The 24,608-nt window shown below is 33.3% G+C and overlaps 1 long non-coding RNA gene and 1 pseudogene across 1 annotated transcript in view; one reads left to right on the top strand and one right to left on the bottom strand.

Annotated features, from left to right (window-relative positions):
• Positions 1 to 1,529: 1,529 nt before the first annotated feature.
• LOC146999025 (DEAD-box helicase Dbp80 pseudogene) lies at positions 1,530 to 2,635 on the bottom strand (annotated as a pseudogene).
• Positions 2,636 to 11,576: 8,941 nt separating this feature from the next.
• Positions 11,577 to 24,608, top strand: part of LOC146999024 (uncharacterized) — an 89,773-nt gene continuing 76,741 nt past the window's right edge. The window contains exon 1 of the long non-coding RNA XR_015039912.1: positions 11,577 to 11,856. This is a non-coding gene — a long non-coding RNA (uncharacterized LOC146999024). The remainder of the gene's footprint in view (positions 11,857 to 24,608) is intronic.

Genomic DNA, 24,608 nt, shown 5'->3' with positions numbered 1-24,608 from the left:
AAAAATCGATAATCCGGAATCGCCGAAGTCCCGACGAGTCCAGATTAACGACTTTTGACTGTATATGATTACCGGAACCTGTACATTCTCGCAAGTATACTTCCAACCTGGCTTTCTGTCCCAATTTTGAGAGGTGTGGTCTGCAGGAATTAGTCCCTCTGAAACCGGCCATGTTTCTTATCGAGAACAGAAATTCCGATGTTGAAGATCTTGATGAATTAAATTCGTCGAGTCTTAATAAGAGATTAAAGTATAGAACTAAATTGTTAAATGATCTGAGACAACGATTTAGAAAAGAATACTTTAGTCAACTGGTTCAAAACATAATGAAAAATGAACTCGGGAACCTGTAGTAGGAGGGGGAGGGAGTATGTTGTGAAATGAACTGAAGCAATAACTGGCGCGAGGCGCTGCTGTTTGTGACGTCAGCCTGCGTGCTGAGTTTTTCGAATGTTTTGCTTGTAGACAGAACGAAAGCTGATCTCGGAAGAGTGAAAATGTTGTGGTGAAAATAAAGAATGGCTTATTAAGAATTTTTTGTCTTTATTCATAATGCACCCAGCCTCGGATAGAGGCAGCCCGCAACTGAACAAACTGTTTTTAATATATTTGATTTATATATTTTCTGTGTTCTCCGTTAACAGTAGCTCTAAATGGCACTTTCAACTAATTTGGTGTCCATCCTTGACAATCAAGTACATTCATGCAAGTTGACAATTAATATATGTAATCTTTCCATAAGATAACACAGCCACAATCGAAGATATGATTTTTGCCATCCCATGTCTCCTAAAATGCTACTGGTATAGCTGCATTGGCTCTGGCCTTGAATACAGCATGTCATACCATCAGAATTGCTTTCAAATAGTCTCACTGCAAGAACACTACTTCCAGGTAAGTCCTCACACTAAGTGTGAAAACGTTTGAGATTACTACAAGTTCAATAACCGGATTCTCTAAAAAACTGCCAAATGTCATGTTGCACAAAATGTGAGCAATTTTCACACTGGCAAAGATATCTGGAGAATACATCACTCCAGACACTTTATCAAACATTCAATATCTGAGTCACTTCCACAGCATCTGCCATTCATGCTGCCAGAGGCATTTACTTTGGACATTACTGGGTGGTCTTAACTACATAAATTACAATATTGAATCAAGTTATCATATATTTTTGTCCATTTATATTTTGTGATTAAAATTAACTTTAAAAAATTTCTATTGCAATAACTTGCAAATATTTTTATTGGGAAATATAATGACAAAAATCCAAGAAATGACTAACCATACACAGAATAATTAAACAACATATATATCAATAATTCATTTCTCTTTTTCTTTAAATTCAGAAATTTCAAAAATTTAGAAAATTACTCATTTGAATGATGTGAATATTAATACCATGTTTGATTAAAGGTAAATTAATATTTTTATTCTTTGAAAAGCAAAAACTGCTTTCATAAATAAATTTTACTTTTATAATTATAGAGCATCTTACCACGAATTGTTACTTACTTTTTCTTTTAATTCTCTAAATCTATTGAGAATGGCTATTCAACTAACCAAGATGCAATCTTCCTGGTATGGCAAAATATAATAGCCTGTCCTATTGACACAGTACCATATATATGTTACACAAAGCTTGAAATTTCTTTATCTCTGCATACTATGTAATACTGATCTATATTATCCAAACTGTCTTCTTCCCTTTTCAGTTTAATTATAATAGGATCAGAAAAAATCAGTTCTGCAAATTCCATGACTTCTTCAGAACAAGTAGCTGAGAACAGCAGCATCTGACAGTCTTTCAGTAGCTAGCTGCTTATGAATGCGAATAGACTGGTCTTGATATCCTTGAGTCGAGATCATAACATTTGCTTCATCTAAAACAAATACTTTTATTTTCCTAAGATCAAAAAACTTATAGCACATTGCCCAATCATAAACTTTACCAGGAGTTCCAATCATAAAATGAGCAGTAATTTTTTCTCCTCTTTGCAAAACCTCACCTCTAACAGCAAAACAAAATTCAATGTTAGGACAAAATTTTGCCATTTGTTTTGTCACTTTTCCTGTCTGCATGGCTAACTCATATGTTGGGGACAAAATAAGCACGTGAGGATATTTCAAATTTGTGTCCACTCTGCTCAAACTTGCCAAAAGAAAAGCAGCAGTTTTAAGCGTACCACTCTGAGACTGAGCAATCATATTTTGTGGAGGATCTGCAATAAGAGTAGGAAGAGCAGTCTCTTGTATTTTTGAGGGTGAATTAAATCCCATACCACACACACCTTTAAGAAGTTCAGGTCGCAGATTCAATTCTTCAAAATATTTCACAGAATAGAGAGGTGAATTAGGATTTCTCTGGATATCTATATCATGAGAAACTTCAATTAAATGAGATCTTACAAGTTTTTTCATCACAGATATCTCAGCAGGATTTAATTCAGGTTCATCATCTTTTTCATCATAGTCTTTTGATGCTTCATCAGGAATCTTTGGAGGAGGTATTGGAGGTGGCACAGGTGGTGGAATAGGATCGTCCAAATTTAAATTGTCAATTAATTTCGAAATTCCTTTCTCTTGTATATCAGCAGAAAGACTCCAATCATCAACATCTGCCATGATAAAGCCTATCGAAAATGCAAATGTCAAAATATAGATTTCTGTAAATTCTAACATATGCAAAGACAAAGACATACTTAGAAAAACTGAAATCATAACAAATATAATGCATGTGTCCCAAATAATTAAAATGTATAAAGATCATAAAAAGCAGTTATTTTACTTATGTCACATTACTTTAAAGTGATAACTCTATTGCTGCACCAAAAAAAAAAAAAAAAAACCTGATTATTATGCCTTTCATTAAATGGTAATCGATTCCATGTCCAAAAACTCATGAATATACAAGTTACCTACTAACTAAATGTAGAAAATGGTTCCCAGTGGAGAAATAGTATCTATTTCAATTTGGAACCATCTTGTTTAGTTACCATCTAGACTTTGGTTTTTAAACAGGACAGACTAAATATTCATATTTTGTGAAATTTTTACATCATAAATATCTTTGTATCAACAGAGCCAGGTTGAAGAAAGGCCAGCACCTGGGTAATCAGGTAATATGTGATCTAATTACTTAGCTATTTATTTTTAGAGGGTGATTATTTTGCCGTCTTCTCACCTTTATTTTATTACATGCTCAAATTTAAAAAGAGTGTTTTAGTCTAAGAAATAAATAACTAACTAAAAGCAGTAGATTACATACTATATGATTACTGGAACCTGTACATTCTCGCAAGTATACCTCCAACCTGGCTTTCTGTCCCAATTTTGAGAGGTGTGGTGGTACAAGAGACTCGCACCCTTCTCCCTCTATCACCAATCTCTTGAAAGGACTTCAGGTTTGCTGTATATTTTCAGTCATTTGCTGCAGACACTATATGCTTGCATACATCCATGCTTTCTCCAGGATTTAAAGCCAGACCCATCAATATGTGTCACTAATCATTACAGTAACTGGATTCAGAGGTCGACAGGTTAAAACAAGGCAAATATTCAAGTAGGCATATTAGATATCACAAATCACAAAGCCTAACTGCTGATGGAATTCCAAAGGTCGCTAACCCCTCTTCTCCTACCATTAAACTCTCAAAAAGGTATCAGCTAGCTGCATATTTTTAGTGCCCCCTTGCCAACAAAACACTTACAAACACACATGCCTTCTCTGAGAATTGAACCTGGGCTCTCTGGGACAGCAGTCACCATCTCTAACCATTATCCCATCTTTATGTCAACAGCAGGACTATGAACCAGTACTTAATTAAAAATTAGAGGAACAAATTAGTTATTTCACCGACAATTTTTTTTTAATTCTAAAGATGACAAAGATTATTGACAAAGATTATTATTATTATAATTGACAAAGAATATTTGCCATAGAGATGTATATAGCATGAAGAAGGAAAAATTAAATGTTAAATCACTATCAGAGCACACAATGCAATTTCTCAATATTTCACTGAATGCAACTTTTCAAGTAATCTTCACTTAAATTTTCCCAATAAGGCCTAGTGATCTTTTCTTTCTTCCTTCCATGAGGTTAACAAACATAAAACATACAGTTGAACTTCTCTCCCATCATCATAAAAAACTGCAGATAGAAACCTACTATTCAAACTAGCACTCGTAAAGCACTTTTCTTGGTGAAGCACTTTTCTTGGCATTGTGCTTCATGTTCATAGGTGGTTTTTAGAAGAAAAAAAAAAAAAAAAAAACAAGCACTTTTCTAGGTGAAGTTAGCATTGTGCTTCATGTTCATAGGTGGTTTTTAGGAAAAAAAAAAAAAAAAATTCTGGATAGTTAATTGCTCCCTTGGATTTCATGAGAGATCCAAATGGTGACCTTGAGAGAGCAGCAGGCACAATAAATCCCTAATGACCATGTCATAAATGAATACATCTTCCAGATTCTGTAAAACAGTTGTTCCAGAATTTAGCTTTGGTAGAGTAAGACTGAATTAATTTAATGACCAGTGACCTATACTGGTGACTCTTCTAAACATAAAAAGTCATAATTACTGTACGAAGTCCAAAATATAGATGTCGAAACCCCCAGCAAATTTTTCTTTTACAGAGGTTTGGAAATGGGAAATATAATACTCAAAGCATGTGCGCTGTTAAAATGATTTTCTCCCTATTAATTAAAAACTCCGCCAGGCGCATTTGATCTGCTAGGCACACATCGAGCACTTTTGTTTGCTCTGCCTCCTTCTCTCCAGCCAACTAGCTGCCCCTCTTCTAGTGCCACTTACAGTCATAAGGTCAATCAGTGAATATATTTCTTCATTTCCAGTTAACAGATGAAATCCCCCAATAGGCTCCCTGTAACCTATTACGTTGCTATTTGACAAGTAAGTTTTCTGTGACTTTTTAATACTATATCACATTTTTGTTAGCAATTTCATATAACAAAATATTTTATTATTATCTACAAAACTGAGTATGTTTTGGGGCTCTGGTTTTTTTCCATGCACATTGTACCTGATCATGTCATGAATTGTAAAATATTTTAATAATTTAAAATATTGCTTATTACAAAAGTTGATAAAAACATTTTCATAACAACATTATAAATATTTATTTGATTCAGGCTTCAAACTGTTAAATAAAAAAAGTCCGATTAGAGATACCCTCAAGACTTGATCAATGGCAATGACTTACTGCAAAGTGTGCAGTGTGAAATATTGTAAAAGCATCATAATTAATTGAACCAAGACATTTGGCTTAACTGAACGAACAAATAAACAGAAAACAAAAAGAGTCAGAAGTAAAAAATATCTAGATTTTTTATGTGGTTTGTTTTTACTTGACCTTGTACAAAAATAAAGTTGGCAACCCAGAATATTTTTGCGAATGGAAGCCGGCAACGCAACAGCTTGATCCTGCCATACTCATTACGATCTAACCTGAGAACACATATAAGACAAGAATTATTATTTGGCAACCTTTCTTTAACAAAAAGTCATAAAAGGTTGGTGATTTTTGTGATCTGGACACACATGGTCCAACAAAACCTTTTTACTTTTTCATCTGTAAAAAATCACATTGCACAAAGGTGGTTCTGCTAATATGCAAAATGTTCAAAATGGTAGTCACACAGTTCATAAAATTTATGCTGTATGTAGACAAAATACTGTTTCTCATGACATAATTCAAATGTGGTTCGAGAAGTTTAAGCTAGAAATTTCAGCCTCGAAGTTTATGCCCACACTGGATGGCCATCCTCCATAAACAAGGTTCTATTAAAAGTTATCATTGAAAATCCACATTAAACAGATCAAGAGATTATGCCCACACTGGATGGCTATCCTCCATAAACAAGGTTCTATTAAAAGTTATCATTGAAAATCCACATTAAACAGAGCAAGAAGTATCAGGCAAACTAAATATTTCAAATGCACTGTATGTCATTAGAAGGCGACTAGGTAGGTAAGTTGCTATGATGTATGGGTACCCCATACTTTTAACAGAGCAGAATATGCTTGCTTCAGTTTCCACATGTGACTTCTTATCAAAAAGAAATAAAGAAGCTCATTTTTTTAAATGGCTCATTACTGGAGACATGAAGTGGATGCTATGCAATAATGTTACAAAAAAAAGATTACAGGATACACTAAATGAACCTCCTTTGTAGGGGATGGCATCCCAAAAAAGTAATGCTTTGTGTACGGTAGGACAACAAAGAAATTGTGTAACATAAATTACTGCTACCAAGTCAGACAATATACGTTTTCAAATGATAGTTCTAAAAGCAGAAACTGAAGCTAAGTGCTCAGAACTGACCAATAGTTGAGGTGTTATCTTTCACCATGACAATGCTCGGACCTACACTTTAAAAAGTATCAGGCAAAGACCTATTCAGCATGGCTGAGATGTTTTGTGTCATCCCTAATATTCACCAGACCTTGACCCCCCCTCACATTTTCATCTCTTCAGGTCTCTTTGAAAGTCTCCGAGAGATTGTCAAACAGGGCCTCAGTAACTTCTTTATGAAGAACCTAATAACATTTTTATGAAAGGAATTTCTCAGCAGCCAGAAGGAAAGCAAAAAGTCACAGAACAAAATGATACTTACGTAATTCAATGAAACTTTCGGCTCTATTCTTATATGCACCCTAAGATCAACAAATGTGGTGATATGTGTTCGGCACTGGTTTCTGTCACCATTGCGACAAACCCTTTTGAAGTTGAAAACTCTTTTCCTGGAGTGGTTTAATTGCTTGTTGGTTCGTGTCGTGCGTGTTTTGAAACGGCCTATGTTGCAATGAGAGACATGGTTGCAAGAGGGTCTGGGAGATTATTTTTAGTGGCTGTGCATGACAGAAGTAAGGTAACGCTGATGCAGTGTACTAAAGAGTGGATTGAGCCTTGTAAATTATTTTTTTGGATGGTTGGAAATCTTACAAGGATTTAGGAAAAGAAGGTTTTGAACATTTATTTGTGAACCATAGCATGAATTTTGTGGATAGCGAGTCTGGCTGTCATATAAATAACATAGAGAGCATGTGGCGGCATGTTAAAGCTACTGCTGTCCGAAAAAACACTGAATATGGTAAGTGCATTTTTTTTTTTAAATTTATTTTGTAGAATTATTGTTCATTGTTTTTCTTACTATGAATTTCTGTTGCTTTTTGAATTATTTGTAATTTATTTTAGTTTATTTTGTTGATTTGTGCGTAAAGCCTAGATTGTGCAATTCGTAGATGTTTTTTGAAGTTTAAACAGAATGCTGCGTACATGGTATTCTTTGAAATTTATTGTTGTTATGTTAATTTATTAAAGCAAGGTGTGCGTAGTTTGTAGATTCCTTTGCTGGCTAGAATGTGCAATACGTAGATTTTTTTTTTTAAACTTAAAACATATCGCTGTGTACATGGATCAAATAAAATATTTCCGGTTAGAAACTACGTTTTTGCTATCTAAATTTTTTGTTTTTGGATTTTTTTCATGCGAAAACCGGCTTTTTGGAGACATTTTAGGCATAAAGTTCGAAATGTAGACAAAAAATTTAGATAGTAATGTGCCAGCATGGCGAGAAATTTTTCACCACATTTGGAGACCTGACGGCGCATATAAGAGTAGTTCCAAATTTTCTTATGTTTTTTTATTGCTTCATTAGTATTTATCATCAAAAACTTTTCAGATGATCCAATAAACGTATATGCTGAAACATTTGCCTAGCACTTACCATCTCCCTATGGAAGGGGAAGCTTTGCGATGAATTTTGAAAGGGTTTTTACTACTGCAAGTGCAAACATACATTGTATTTAATGAAAAAAACCCAGACTGTATCACGAAGACAAAAATTTGACATGATGTGAAAAAATACCAAAATCCAGAAAGATTTAGTATGCATTTAGGTAAAATATTGATTGATATAATTTTTATAGAAATGACACAGCAGGAAATAATCACAAATTGGGTATTTTGGGATTTAAGCTTAAAAAAAATCAAAAAAAGGAGAAGCACACTTAAACAAAGGAGTTTTAACTGAAATGTTTTTTTTAAAGAAAATAATTTCCAAACTTCTTACTTAAAAAGAAGTTATTTATGATACTTTTCAGTTATGTGCCTGCTATGCATTTTGGCAGGTTTTTTTATGGGTAAATAATTTTAAGTTGTAAGATTAGTTTACATAAGATTGCATACACACATGCTATATTTTTCCATTAGGTACACACTTTTCAAAATGTGTGGCAGGTGCATAACAGAAAAGTATCTAATTTATTTTTCATGTGGCCATAAAACGACCACTATCAAGAATGTGACCTTTAAAGCAGCAAACCAGAAAATAACATGAAAGCCTCTTCCCTCCTGGCTATTTTACACACTGCATCTTCATATGATTTCCATGGATTTACATAACTCTATTTTATGCATATTTTCACAAATTTGGGCGTTATGTCAAATATGCTTTCATTCTCCCTTTATGATAAATCGACAGTTCTCAGAAATTATACATTTCTTATTATTTGGGTTTGCTTATCTTTGGTGACAAATGGCACCAGAAAAACCAATTAGGCCACATATTTGGTAATTCTACTAATTCAGCATATAGATTGCTTGTTTCTCACTGTATCAAAAAAAAAATTAATTATAAAACGGAAATAAATTTAAAAAGTTTTAATCATATTACACTAAAAGAGAGTATTTAACATGTGGCAATGAGAAAATCTGATAAAGAATTGACAAACACTAAATATTTTTTCTGCATTTACTAATATTTCTTCCTCTTAAAAAGCAAAACATATTATACACGTATGTAAGATAGACAACTAAAAATAACAGACCTCTTACTCTAAGATACCTTTTATTCTCTTAAGGAAAGCATATTTAATTTAAAATATAGACCAAAAATGTAAAATGCCACATGCGTAAATGTCATCAACTTCACTTATTGCATATATATATACACTCACGTTTGTGAAAATTGCAACACCATGAAGGACTTACGCGAGTGAGCTGAAATTTTCAGGAAATGCAAAGTAGCGCATGATATGCAAATGATTAGAATTGCAAATCCGTAGCGCATGCGTATGCTGAGCAGCGCCCTCTGAACGGCTGATGGATCCGAATAAATAGACGGCTGTAGCGAGGCGTGTATGGTTATCGGTGGTTATCTGCTAGTGGTAAACGTTAACTCAATCTGTACTTATGCCTCGTCGACGAAAGAGAGCGAGATTTGAACAACTTACAGAGTTTGAACGAGGGAGAATCATCGGCCTTCGTGAAGCTGGATTGTCGTATCATGCAGTAGCCTCTCGTGTGCAGCGTAACAGCAGCACAGTGATGCGCGTTTGGAAGCAGTGGACGGACGAGTGTCGGACAACTCGGAAATCCGGGAGTGGACCCCGAAATGTGACGTCAGATCGCGATGATAGACACCTGGTCCGCATGGAGCGGACGGACCGTACAGCTTCCTCTAGACAATTGGCAGCACTGTGGTCAATAGCTACAGGTGTTTCATTGTGTGCTTCATCAATTCGTAGAGGCTGCTGCAGTGTGGACTGCGCGCACGGACTCCTTTATACAGGATCCCCCTAACGCACGACCATCGCCGCCTGCGGCGACAATGGGCCAATCAGCATAGAGACTGGCGTGCTGATTGGCAGCATGTCGTGTTTTCTGACGAATCCCGCTTTAATTTGTGGTACCATGATGGCCGCATTCGTGTCAGACGCTATGCCGGTGAACGCCACCTTCCGGAGTGCATTATCGAACGCCACAGTGGACGAACACCCGGAGTTATGGTCTGGGGCACCATAGCATATCATAGACGATCTCAATTGCTACGAATTGTGGGCAATCTGAACAGCAACCGGTATATCCGTGAAGTTCTACAGCCCGAAGCTGTTCCCTTCCTTCAAAGCTTGCCAGGCGCTGTATTTCAACAGGACAATACCCGCCCTCATACTGCTCGGATTGTTAAATCCTTCTTTGCAGCACAGCAGGTACAGCTTCTTCCTTGGCCTGCGTGTTCCCCGGATATGTCGCCAATTGAACATGTGTGGGATGTCATTGGTCGGCATCTTGCTCGTGATCCTCGTCCTGTTGCGTCTGCAGACGAACTTTGGGTACGCGTACAAACGATATGGAATGCTCTTCCTCAGTCACACATTCAAACTTTGTTTGACTCCATGCCACGTCGTGTAGCAGCACTTATTGCGGCACGTGGTGGCCACACAAAATACTGATTCTGATCTCTTGTTCTTGTTTGTTTGCTTTGAACATTTAATCATTTATTTGTACCACTACCACTCAACTGTGTATTAAATTGCATTCAATTATGACGATTCCTTCTTGGTGTTGCAATTTTCACAAACGTAAGCGTATATATATATACATATATATGTATATGTATGTGTATATATATATATATACATATATATGTATATGTATACATATAATCTATTTGGAAAAATGATTACAAATTTACTTAAAATCCATTTTAAATATCAATAGATAATTTTTAAAAAAGTGAACTTGTTTACGTTGTTTTTAAATAAAATGCCAGCATAAATTTATATTTAGTCAATTATTCCGAAAAAACACTCAACAGCAAATTTGAGATTCCATGTATTGTTACCACAACTCTTTTTAGAATAAAACATTTTTACTTCTATGAATAATATGAAATCTCACAGATAAGCTCTTTCATAGTAACTTCAAATATTAGTTACTTAAATCGCTCAGAAGAGACTGATTAATATGTAAAAGAAATCGAGTTTGGTTTCTTACTCTAAGCTAGTGCAATATTATAATGACCAAACAGTTAAAATGATTTGGGAAATAAATTTTATTACACTAAGTTATGCAAAATCATTCATTCAACACAGACTGTTAATCTAAATAAGCCCAATAAGCTAATACAAGCACTTTTAAAATATATTCAAAATAATTTGACAGTGCTTCTTGACTTAGGAAGAGAAAATCTCGCACTATAATTCTACAGTAAACAATATTTACAGTGAGGAAAACGCTAGAATGCACCAAAATAGCACATCGGATATACACTATACAAAAATACACTTGTACCAGAATGGCATGCACTGCAAACTACAAAACAATATACGAAACCATTTAAAAGACATGAGATATTATGATACATACTTTTCGGCTTATACGATGAAAAGATAGCAGATTATCTCTCAAGCAATTATAATAATTTCTTTCTTTCTCCACTGAGGTGCTTGATTTTTATTACTCTCGCACAGATAGTGCTACTCAACGGTCGGCATCAGACCAACCATGAAAATTGTAATGCCAGTTAGTGTTGAATTTAAGTAGGATCACCGATAATCCTGATGGCTGACCACATAACGCATATAAATATAACTTACATGACAAGGAAATTAAGCATTGGAAGTTGTTTAGAAGAGCGAATAATTTTTTCTATCCTTAATATTTCTACAGTCTGTTAGGACATGTGTAAAATTACATGCTTTGGAACCTAACCATTTAAAATCAAGTTTAGTAGATAGAATTTTGTGTAAGTGGCAACGTCTGCAATGTTTCTGACTCCGTCCGTGAAACATAAATGAACGTGGCTATTAATATTAGGAGCAAATTTTGATTGACCTATAATTAGTTAAAAATGAATATCATTTCCCACAAATTATCAGTTTTACAGACTGTATTTCTTGCAACAGTATTCTTGCCCTTCATTAACTGTTATTTTGTATGTGTAGATGCCCATGCAGAATAATGTTTTTTTGATAAAGTAACGGCCGGTACAAAAATGGGTTTGACATTTGAAGTAGCTGAAGGAGGCTTTTTGGATATTGACGTAAAGGTAGGATGAATTTTTCATTATATACATCATTTAAATTGCTTTTAACTATATTCTTATCGTGATAGAAGCAGCATAATAGGGTATTTTAGCCAGCATCATCTGGCACCTCTTTTGATGAATATTTTGTGAATTTATTGGTAAGCAATTAAAAAGAGTGATGGTTGTCTTACAATAACGCATACAATTTGTAGATACAGGGATTTGTTTATCTCAAAATTACATATATTTATTTATGCACTGAGAGACAGGAAAATAATAGGTAATCACAAGGTTCGTATGGTCCTTAAAAGTTCTTAGATTTTTTTGAACGGATTTTTGGTCGTTAAAAGTCCTTAAGTTTGGCCAAAATCAGCAGAAGGTCCTTAATTTTAATCATCTCAAACTTCTGTCTGTTTTTACTACTGCCATTTTGAGTGTGAATGAGCATTTTGGAGGAATATTTTTGGCGATTCACTGACGTATACATGGCTATCTTTTGAATGGGTTCATGAGTTATAAATTGTTTCTATTTCTAATATAAATGATGGGATCTTCGAGTTTCTAAGCAAGAAGTGAAACATAAGCATTTCGAAATTCATTATCTCTAATAAAGACCTCTTACACAACTTTTCTCTTTTGGGGATGTGAATTCTTTTATTAAATGGTTCTAAATTTGGCGACTTATCAACATTTTGGTGATCAGATCAGTTTCTACAGAAAATATTTATTTCCGAGATCTGGGTATTCTTCAATCATATTTTTCAGAACATTGTAACACTGATAAATTTCATTTAAATAAGGGTAATATTTTGGAATTGTATTTAAAAATTAACATTAAAATAAAACATTTTTATTTTTCACTGTCATATTATAAAGTTTCATTTTGGCAACTTATTATACAAAATTTTGAATCTGAAAAATAAACAAGGTACAGTCAAAAGTCGTTAATTCGGACACCCATAATCCAGACCTCAATCAGACCTGATCAATCCAGACCTCAAAGCTACAAACTTTCTGCGCATGTCTCGCATTGACGCAAGACCTTTACGCTGCGAATATGCGTGTGCGCATGCGCAAAAGACGTTTACGCATGTGCATTTAATGTATAATGGACGGTATAAGCTAAGCTAAAATTATCTAATTCAGTTAATGTTGCAGATTGCGTTGTTTCTTAATCTTCAAATTGGATCCGGCTTATTATTTTTTGCAGACTGTTACAGCAATTTTATAAAAGTAAGCTTGAACTTTCGATTATGTCAAATAGAATTTCGGATATATATTTACTAATATGTAAAGGATCTACAAAGCGAAAGTATGTTTCGAAGTCCATTAAACAAAAAGTGGAACTGCAGCAAAAAATGGATAAAGGCATATCCTTTGTTTATCTAAACTTTAACGTTTGTTCATCTTTAACGCCACTCCACGCAATGTATTTTTAGTTGATCTGTCAGCACTATCCTTATCTTCAGAGCAGATGTTTTTATTTTATTTGGCTTATAATTCCTTACTAAATGTAGTATTTCATCTCGATGTACTCCGTCTTTGATATGATTTAAATCAAATTCCTCATCATTATAATTTGCTTCCTATAGTGAAGAAAGTGACACAGAAGTTATTGAAAACCGAAAAAATTTCAATTGACAAATTATTCGCTATTCTCGACACAGCAATTATAGGACTTGGAACAGCGGAACTCTGTAACTGAACAAGTAATTATGTCTGTTTATAGAATTAAAGAGAATGTATTATCACATATAAAACGAAGCAACTTAAACAACTTACATTGAAAGAAATGTTTACAAATAAATATTAAGCTTAATAAGTAAACAAATAAATATTAAGCTTTTTTTTGTAAATTTTGATACCCTTTAGATCATAATTGTTCTTTATTTCACAAATTAGGGTTTCATATTTTTAATTTTATAATTTCTGCATGCCATCTTACCAGATTTAAACTGATGATCTATAATCCGGAAAAATCTACAACCTGGAATCGCCGAAGTCCCGAAGAGTCTGGATTAACAGCTTTTGACTGTATATAACAAAACATCACTGTTGCCACAAAAAATCTACATTATAATGAACATATTAAATTGTGTATTAACTGAGTTTGTGCACGTTCCTGAACAGGCCCATTTCCTTCCAATGGATTCACATATTGTCTTACAGCTACCAAACAGTTTACTAGATGAACAGAGACTATCTCTATCATCGATACAGAACAATTATGAAAGATTTCAAGCATTAAATTTTAGTTAACTCCTATAAAATTAGATTAAAACAGCTACATATTTTAAGAGAAAAAAAAAAGGAAACTAAAGAAGAGTGATAATTTTTACCTCATTTTGAAGCGTTATACTTTTCTCATCTTCATTTGCCCAAATTATTTGAAATCCATGGTCATCAGAAGTCCAAAAAGGTTCATCAAATATCAAGAATATTTTATCCATTGTTCCAAAACCAATATTAGATAAGGCTTTGATTTTCTTTTCAGGTAAACTAGGACTGAAAAACGTATCCATATTTTCCTTCAAAAACCCAACAGAAGCAGAAATTATTACACAATCCGCAGAAATCTTTTCACCATCTTCACATTCCACTCAAACAGGAAGTTTATCACAAGATCGATGCTTTAATGAAAATTCATTGAAACTATCGTAGCAAAAGTTTTTACACCACTTTAAATTCTTGACAGCCTTGTTTAGAAGCACAGTCTTATCAGGTAGTTGACAATTAAGAATGTCTATCAAAGAACTAAATCCATTTTTGAAGTTTATATGATATAAATCATCAGGACAATCAGCCCATTCAATATAACTCTAGACAGAAACATCACTTAAATCATCTGAACCATTGTCTATCATCTCAAATGTCAAAAACCAGTTAAATATTCCCCACTTAATAGATATATCATAGTCATCAAAACAACTAGCCAAATACTTCTGAAATACATGAGAAAAATATTCGGTTACTGATTGTGGAATATCACTGTCTGGATATCAGCTTTCACCAAGGGCATTTTTTGTATCATTTAAAACTTTTTGAACTTCTCCTATAATCATTTTATCAACAGCCCCAGCAGGAGTACAAAATAGGCCTTTGTCTTCATAAGAGATTTCATTTAAATTATCAGCTAAGAGTTCATATGCTTTCGAAAATACATACAGTGGATTTTCAATGCCATGGATCCACTGAGCTCCAAGTTCTCTAACTGAACCACCTGCAGAAAGAGGAAAAAAATCAGTTAAATATTTCAGCAATTTATATTACACTGTGTCAAGAAAACTTTGAAAGAAATGCATAATCATAATTAAACTTAACAATTCTAATAAAAGAATTCGCAAGAGTATCTTATGATTTTTTAGTTACTTATGTCTGATGTCTGAAATGCATCAAAAAAGGAGCAATGGAGCACAGCAAAACATGTAAACCTTTAAGTGCATAAATTTAACTCATTAATTTTTAAAAAATTGTGAAATTTCTCAAGATCTCTCATTCTCTAGTGCTGCACAATTGGTATTAAAAATGTATGACAAGATATCATGTTAGGATTACTTGAAATGAGAAACTTAATACACAAAATATTTTTCAACAATATAAGTTAACTTGTTTCTTTGTTTTTTTGAACTGAAAAAACAAAGGCAAAACCAAAATAATGATAAGCTTGCTTGCTATTAATTGCACAAGTATAATACATTTTTAAACGAATTTACCAAATGTCAAGACATTTCTCCCACTGTCATAACCAATTTTCCGAAAATAAGGAAAATTAATTTTTAGATTATAATTAAATGTAACATTAAATAAACTACTCGTATATTCTAAGCATTCACAAACTGTAATTAAAGTAACTGTATTCCTAAATAATGTTAAGATGTGTAGTTATTGCGTGAGTAATAATTATTTTTTATTTCAAGTATTTTATATTTTTGCATGTGTTTAATTATTTTGTAAAACTAACTTTAATGTTTTGTTAATATTCATATTTATATTTCTTTTATGGTGAATGGCAACAAGTAGTTATTCATATTTATATTTCTTTTACGCTGAATAGCAACTAGTAATGATTTGTGATTATTCTGTTTTCTAATGTTGATTCTATTGTTATTCAAGCAGCACCTTATTTAATAGCAAAAAGATAAAAGCACTAACTTAGCTATTCGTTAGTGATTCTTGCTGTTTCTAATTATAATGCAGTTTGAATATCAGTAGTCAAGACTACATACTGGTGACCCTGTTTTATTTTTGAAATGACAACAAATGACTCATGGAGAAGAATTGGTGCAGTCAAAACTGCTGAGAAAGAATCTGTGCAGTTGCTGGAACTAAGAGGAATGTAAAAATACCTCCTCTTTGAGGATGATAAGCCAGAAATATGTTTTTTTCAATTTAAGGTGCAGTTGGGTTTTCATCTGCAGAGAACCCGTTGGCGACGTTGCATTTTTACTTGCCAAGCTTGAGCTGAGCCGTAAGCGTGATATTTTGTAAACGTTGTTTTTAGTGTATGTAAATTCAAGTTAGCAGACAATGTAGTAAAAATTCACAGATAATAAGTATGTAGATGTAAAACTAACAGGTTAAAAGTGATATACGAAAAGAAATTTGTATTAAATTCAAGTTAGCACAGAAAACAATGTATTAAACATAACGGGATGTAAAAATTCATTTAAAAAATAACAATTAGTATTCTTATACATACATTTACATTATACTTATATGTATTTCCTCTAATTCATATAGAATACTAATATTTCTATTACAAGTGTCTTTTTTTATTATTAAGTACTTTACCTGTTGATTGATGTATTTCGGTAAGAGCCAGGCCCATGTAATAAATTAATGAATGCATGACCTATCCATTTTATGTAGATTTCAGTATTTTTTTTTCCAAGTTACTTGCGTACAGCTTAAAGCATTTTACGTTGAAACAAATACCTGTCCTTTTTCATAATATATTTCACAATACAAATAACCTTCAACAGTAATCAAATTATCTTCAGTAGCATTGTTAATAAAACTAGAACTTTATACATTTTAAAATTATTATAGGGGTTGGAAACCTCATGGTTCTGCGTGCTTACAGCTGTTAATAATTAAGAACATAACGTGAACAGCCATGTTATAAATTAGCATTCACCCCTCTCTCCATATTTTCTTCCTTTGATCCCAAACTGACGAGCCGAGAACCTGGCATCTTTAGACGAAAACATCTTTAATTATGCGAAAATATTTCTATCTATTCGTTGTTAAAAAATTCAGAAAAAATAATAATAAATAAGAGAAGAATATAAATCTCCAAATGCGAACAACGACAACCTTCGCAAAAGCGAATAGGATGAATTAGCTAGGTTACCAGGTTTGAACTATTATCGCCACCTGGTTCTCTGCGGAAGTGCTTCCGTGCAGTTCAAAATCAGTAATATTGCTTCAGAAGAAACAAAATTAAATTATTTAATTTCACAACTTGAACCTAAGTTAGTCGTAAGTATCTGGGATATTGTAACGAACGAAAGTGCCACAAAATATTCAGATGCTAAAATTAGAATGTTACATGTTTTTAAGGAAAGTGAAAATGTACAGATTAAATGTTTGATTACTGGTATTGAGCTTGGAGACATGAAGACAAGACAACTTTGGCAAAAATTGAGATCAGTTGCTACTACGGATGGGTATGAAAATTTAATCAAATCATTTTGGCTTGAGAAGCTACCTAAATCAAGAATATATTATTAGTTAGTGATGAAGATATACGCAAGTTAGCGTGTATGGCAGATAAAATTAGTGATATGAATCAGAAATCAGAAGTATTATCCTGCAGGGGAGGAGGGGAAACGCCGCAGCACACAATGAATTGAAAGTTCATCTGTCAGCACTATTCTTATCTTCGGGGCAGATGTTTTCATTTTATTTGGCTTATAATTCCTTACTAAATGTAGTATTTCATCTCGATGTATTCTGTCTTTGATATGATTTAAATCAAATTCCTCGTCATTTTAATTTTCTTCCGGTAGTGAAGAAAGTGACACAGAGGTTATTGAAAACGAAAAAATTTCGATTGCGGTATTCTCAACACAGCAATTATAGGACTTGAACAGGGGAACTTTGTCACTGAACAAGAAATTATCTCTGTTTATAGAATTAAAGAGAAAGTATTATCACATAAAACGAAGCAACTTAAACAACTTACATTGAAAGAAATGTTTAATAAAGTAAACAAATAAATATTAAGCTTTTTCTTTTTGTAAATTTTGATACCCTCTAGATCATAATTGTTCTTTATTTTATAAATTACGGTTTCATAATTTTAATTTTATAATTTCTGCATGCCATCTTGCCAGATTCAAACTGATGATCTATAATCCGGAATCTCCGAAGTGCCAACAAGTCTGGATTAACGACTTTTGACTGTACAAATAAATAAAAATAAAGTACAATTCACAAAGCAAAATTAGCTACGTAATTAATTAAAAATGTATTTGGTTAATCTTTGGATTATGGTAACTTTGCGATTTTTTGGTGAAAATTTGGCGACCAACCGTGCTACAGCAACCTGCCAGGTTTTTTTTTTTTTTAACGCCATTTTGTTTTTCACGAATAAAGGCATGTTTTTATTTATTTATTTACTTTTTGAAAAACGAAAAAATTTTGATTGACAAATAAGTCGGTATTCTCAACACAGGAATTATAGGACTTGAACAGCGGAACTTTGTAACTGAACAAGAAATTATGTCTGTTTATAGAATTAAAGAGAAAGTATTATCACATAAAATGAAGCAACTTAAACAACTTAAATTGAAAGAAATGTTTAATAAAGTAAACAAATAAATATTAAGCTTTTTCTTTTTGTAAATTTCGATACCCTCTAGATCATAATTGTTCTTTATTTTATAAATTACGGTTTCATATTTTTAATTTTATAATTTCTGCATGCCATCTTACCAGATTCAAACTGATGATCTATAATACTGAAAAGTCAATAATCCGGAATCGCCGAAGTCCCGACAAGTCCGGATTAGAGACTTTTGACTGTATAAATAAATAAAAATAAAGCACAATTCACAAAGCCAAATTAGCTACGTAATTAATTAAAATGTATTTGGATAATCTTTGGATTATGGTAACTTCATGATTTTTTGGTGGACCAACCGTGCTACAGCAACCTGCTGGGTTTCTCCCCCCATTTTGTTTTCACGAAGTAAAGGCATCTTTTTATTTATTTATTTTATTTTATTTATTTTTGTTTTTCCCTCCACATTTTTTCCAAAAATATGCTAGCCGAATTACACATATGCTAGAACTTTTATGAAACAAAAGTGCTTAATCATGACGAAGATTAGGTGCGAAATTGGGAGAAAGTGCAGAATCGCAAACTGCTCGCTGCATTTTTAAGAATTGCACATACACGGTATCCATGTACACGTCGACCTATTTTCACTTAAAAAAACATCTCAGAATTGCCCAAAAATGGCATTGTGCACACTCTTGACTTTATCCATGTACACTGCTAAAGTCCTAGCTAGTAACCTTTATTGCCTTACCAAAATGTCGCCAAACTACGTTTCCTGTATAATTCCTGTATAATTGTCTCAGAATGTGCATCAGTTTTCTCGATAAAATTAATTTTACATTTTTTCCTTTTTTTTCCCAAATTATTTATGGTATTTTGCTGCTACAGAAATGCTGCGGATAATTTTTCTTTAGGATTTTAGACATCGCAGCTTGGAAAGTGGAAAAGGATTTGAAGGCAAACCACGATTCTAGAAGATTCGAGAAATATGTGACAAAATGAAAAATGCATGGTATCAACACATAATGGATGTATTTTATAGAAAGTGTGCAATGAATTTCTTACTTTTTGGAGAATGTCTGGAAGAACAATGAAAACATAATATTTGAATGTTTTACTTCTGATACTTGAATCTTAACATGGTTATCTTCCCTTTATTTTCTCTAGACACAAGCATGGAAAATATAAAAAAATGCTTCTAATTCTATCACATTGGCAGGCATTACAAAAACAATGATCATCGATCATTATTTACATATGGTGAGTGAAGGCATATCGTAATGAAAAGCAATAATTAAAGGCAATAGTCCTTGATAAGCATATTGAAACGTAGCATCGGGAATACGTGCAAGTAATGCGTGATAAGAGAAGTAACGTCTATCACTGAAGACATCAGTGCTGGAAATGGTCAGAGAATAGGCTGAACTATCTGAAGTTGAGGAAGGTCAGGTGACACTGAAACGTCCAATGGCAGGTTGAGAAGGAGTTACAATTTGAGAGGCTGAGGGAGATCACATGCAAGCCGTGATTTTTGTAAATCTAAAGTGTATTAATTAACTTGGAATAAAGATGTTTGCTTCTTCACATATACTGAAGAGTAGGAATAGCGTTTCCATAGGAGTTTCTGCCTTTCTTAGCTGATCCATGTTGGATGTTAATAAATTGAATAATTTTGATACATTGCTTTTTCCAAAAATAGTGTACAATTCTTTTAAAGTAGAGAATATGTCTGAAAAATTATTATTATTATCCTGGTTACTGTTGTTCTGGTATTTAACTGTTTGCATGTGTTTTGACTTGGCTTGGGCGTAACTTTTCCTTCAGTGATTATAGCTGAGTGAGTTGTGTTTTTTTGGTTGGAAATTAAACTTGGTGTACTATTATTATTTCTGTGTGTATTTTTAGGAAATTTTTTGCAACCACGATAGGATGTTGGATGATTTTTTAGGCAATTTGCACAGACTGGTTTACCTATTCGTCCTGGTGTAGGGCACTCTGAAGTTTTATGATTTTGTGCACATTTCACACATCGAGGCAAAAAGAAGCAATTATCTGATGAGTGATGGAATCTTTGACAAATGTGACATTGTGGAACTATGCTTTTGTTGATGTATCTTTCAATAGTGATCATGAAAAGTCCTAGGTGTGTTTCATTACAGATATTTTCAATATTGGCAGTTTGAATTAGTTGGGCTTGAAATAAAGGCATAGGTTGTTTAGTTTTAAAATGAGTTATTTGTACTAATTTGTAAACTGAGTATAATAAGTTTGTTAATTCTGCTATTATTTCATCTTTATCTGTCGTGATGGGCAGTCCTCTGATAACAACTTTTACTGGTCTTTTATGTCTAGGTGTAATTTACATAGTGTTCAATGTTATGCGTTTTTAAGTCTAAAGTTAATTGTCGGTGACCGTCTGGGGTGCTTGGCAGTAATTTGAGATATTCTCCACTGTGCCATAGAATACTGCTTTTGAAAGGTTTGAGATTTTTTAAAGATATGGGTTATATCTGGCGCCATCTTCCAGCTTTACCATACTTGGAGTTGGATTTTTACTATTTTCTTGATTATCGTTAACTGTTTGAGTGCTATTAATTATTTGGGATGGATGATTATCATTTCTAGTGTCTGATTGAGTGATAGAATTCGATAATGCACTGAAACTATTCTGAGTAGCAATTAAATTAGGAGGTGAGTTTTATGGCAGTTTAGCTGTTTTGGTTAGCTTAACAAATCCATCAGAATCCTTATCGTTATCCGAATTTTCATCCTTTTGTTTCCGTTTAGTATTAGTGTGCGGGTGAGTATAGCTTGCATGCTCATCAAAAAGCCATTACAAACTGTATAATAATAACCTAATTATTTACAAAAGCAAACCTGTAAAAACAGCATAACTTTTAAGCTCACGAATTAACTTCTAATGGCTGGAGATGCAAATAAACATATAGAGTACAAAGTCTGAAATCTAGACCACCAAATCAGCAGCAAATGTTTTTTTGGAGGTGCACGTCCCGATTTTTAATTTTACTTCAGCACTGAATTAAATACCTCCCTATTGAAGAAATAATCATTTATAGGCATAGTTCAATATGGTCAAAATAGACTCTGTAGGCAGAATTTAAGACCTACAGAGTCTGAACCAGATTGCAAAATATCTATTGCCTGCCTGGATAATCCTGAAGTATATGTGGAAATTTATTTGTTCAGGACTACCAAAAATCATGTGCAGGAAATAGATCTAAGTATACTAAATGACTAAATATAATTCCGGCTTAAATTCATCAGGTTGCAGTACAAGCAAGGCAGAATTTAACAGAACAATATATCTTTAATTACCAATCTTGCGATACACTGCCAATAGTGTATAGTGGATGCTAGCTAAGCTTTATGATGATAGTCAAGAATTAAAAGGTTTTCAGATATCACAAACAAAATCGAAATTTTCCAATTGGGAAGAAGTAATACAACAGAACAGAAGTTTTTCATTGCGTTCACAATATCCAAATCATTTATCCAACAATATCCAAATCATTAATCAACTAATGGATGAATAAATCTGTAATACAGGTCTAAATCCAAAAAAAATATTACTACCAGTACTGAAGAAGATAACAGATAGCTCATTGACAAAAAAAAATTTCAAATGACAATCTAGTAGGAATTTTTGAAACAGCCATGACAGCACTCTAATAAAATAACCCAATAAGAAATGATGTCTATCTATAGAATGAAAAAGAAAGTATTAGCAAATAAAAACGAAAACAACTTAAACAGCCTACGTCGAATTTTTTTTGGGTGTGTGTGTGTGTGTGTGTGTGTAAATTTTTATTCCCTTTATTTCGCAAATGCTTCATTATTTCATAAATCACTATTTTGTAATTTCTACATGCCATCTTTACTAGATAGATGTAAACTGATGATCTACTATCCAGGAAAATCCAAAATCCAGAATGGCTGAAGTCCGAAGATGCCCGTATCTCAGACTTCGTACTGAACCAGAATCTGTATAAGGCTGCTAGCAAAACAAATATCAACAATATTTACATTATGCAATATTTCCAAATTTCTCGTTATTTAATACATTTAGATCCAGCATACATATTGCTGTGTAGCAAAAGCCCAACAAATAATTGCCTTCGAAAACTCTGTTGCCTTGTTACTGAAAAGTGGATACATAATTTGGTATCTGTGGCTACCTTCAAATTCAAAATCTTCATAAGACACACTATGGATTAATCAGTATGAAAATATGAAAAGTTTCTGAACGAAGACCTGAAAGCATGTGCACAAAAACTGGAATAAAAATTCCTCCAAGATAAAGATCCCAAACAAACAGTAACTTGAGTACAGTTCTACAAACAGTAAGTTGAATACAGTAAAAATTGCTCCATATTCTGCATTTGACCGTACCCAACATGCAAAATTAGCTGTAAAACAAAATAAGGAAACAATATAATTCTTAAAAAATATTTTGAATTTAAATGAGAAAAAAAATTAACAGTCATGCAGAAGCATTAGAAAAATGTAATTTTAAGTAAGTTTCAGCCATTAATTAGTCTTTTACTTGTACATTTTTCTTTAATATAAAGGCATCCAACATTGCCCAGAAATTTAAGTAATTGCATTTACATTATACCTCCCACAAGGTACACCTCTACTCAACACTTTTGCTGCTGATCTCACACCAGCATGGGACATGGTGTTGATGGTAGAAAGCAAATCGTGCCAGCGTGGAGTGTCGAGTGATATCTCAATAGCCAGCCGTCCATTTGCGCAGAAAGAGCTGCACCTCAACGTTAAGTCTCTATTATAGTCAGCATTATATGTTAAGTATGTCTGCTGGTATTGGGTGGATTATAGGTTAGAAATAATTTTAAAAGCATATGGTTTCAAATTTATAGCCTTATTAGTTATGAAAAAAAGAATTTTTAATGAGTTTTGCAGGGCCTTCATGCCCTCCCCCCCCCAAAAAAAGCAATCCAAGAAGCCTCTTAACAGGTGATGAAATAGCAAATTTGTTGGCTGAACTTTTGGATGAGCACTTGAATGATGTTAGATATGACAGCGATGAAGATTTAATTTCTCCCCAAGATACCCATGATATTTTGGATTCTGAAGAAGTAGATGAAGAGTTGAAAGATATGCAAGAGGCGACATGGCATCAGTTTGATTCTTCTATGGTAGGAATCTGGGAAAATTCCCCAACAATGGAACAAAATCACAAAATCTTTCACAAAATCAGTGTTTGTTGCAGCCTATTTAGGGCTACAATCCAAATTATTATTTTGCCATTTACTTACTGAAAATATTTTGGATGAAGTAAGTACTCAAAAGAATGGCTATACTCATAAAGTACTTTATTGCCGTGAAAACAAATGCTTGGAAAGAATCCACAAAAGATGAAATGTTGGTATTTGTGGGATTAATTTTACATACGAGAACTACACTAGAATAAACCACATTCAAGATAACCAGAAAACAGATACAATATTTGAGATACACACTTGAGCGTATTATGAGCAGGAATCATTTTCTTTTATTGCTGGAGCATTGCACATAGCGAAACTACAAAATTCAGAAGCCCCAAAGGATTGACTATAAAATTAGAAGTATGGTGAATTTGCTCAAAATGTGGCTGGCTGAATTACACTACCCAGGACATGAGAACAATTAGATGGTGGTTGGCATGAAAAACTGAAGATAGGGGTAATGGTAGTAAAGTATGCTAATGGTGTATAATCAACAAATGGAAAGATAAAAGATATGTAGATTATATTTCTAATGAATACAAAAACGATATTGTAGAAACGACAAACAAGAGGCGAAAGGAAAACCATTTCCTGTTATTCAATGTAATAAATTTATGACAGGAATTGATAAGCAAGATCAGATGATAATGGTGGAGGAGGGGCTCTAAATGGCCTATCAAAATATTTGTGCATATTTTGAAATTAATGATTTTCAAATTCTCACTTTCTCTATAACA

Source organism: Stegodyphus dumicola, chromosome 2 (assembly GCF_044657685.1).
Source record: "Stegodyphus dumicola isolate Sdum_Otavi_A_Nest chromosome 2, ASM4465768v1".
Taxonomy (NCBI): domain Eukaryota; kingdom Metazoa; phylum Arthropoda; class Arachnida; order Araneae; family Eresidae; genus Stegodyphus; species Stegodyphus dumicola.
Note: the sequence above shows the minus strand (reverse complement) of the source record. Positions and strands in the feature narration are given on the sequence as shown.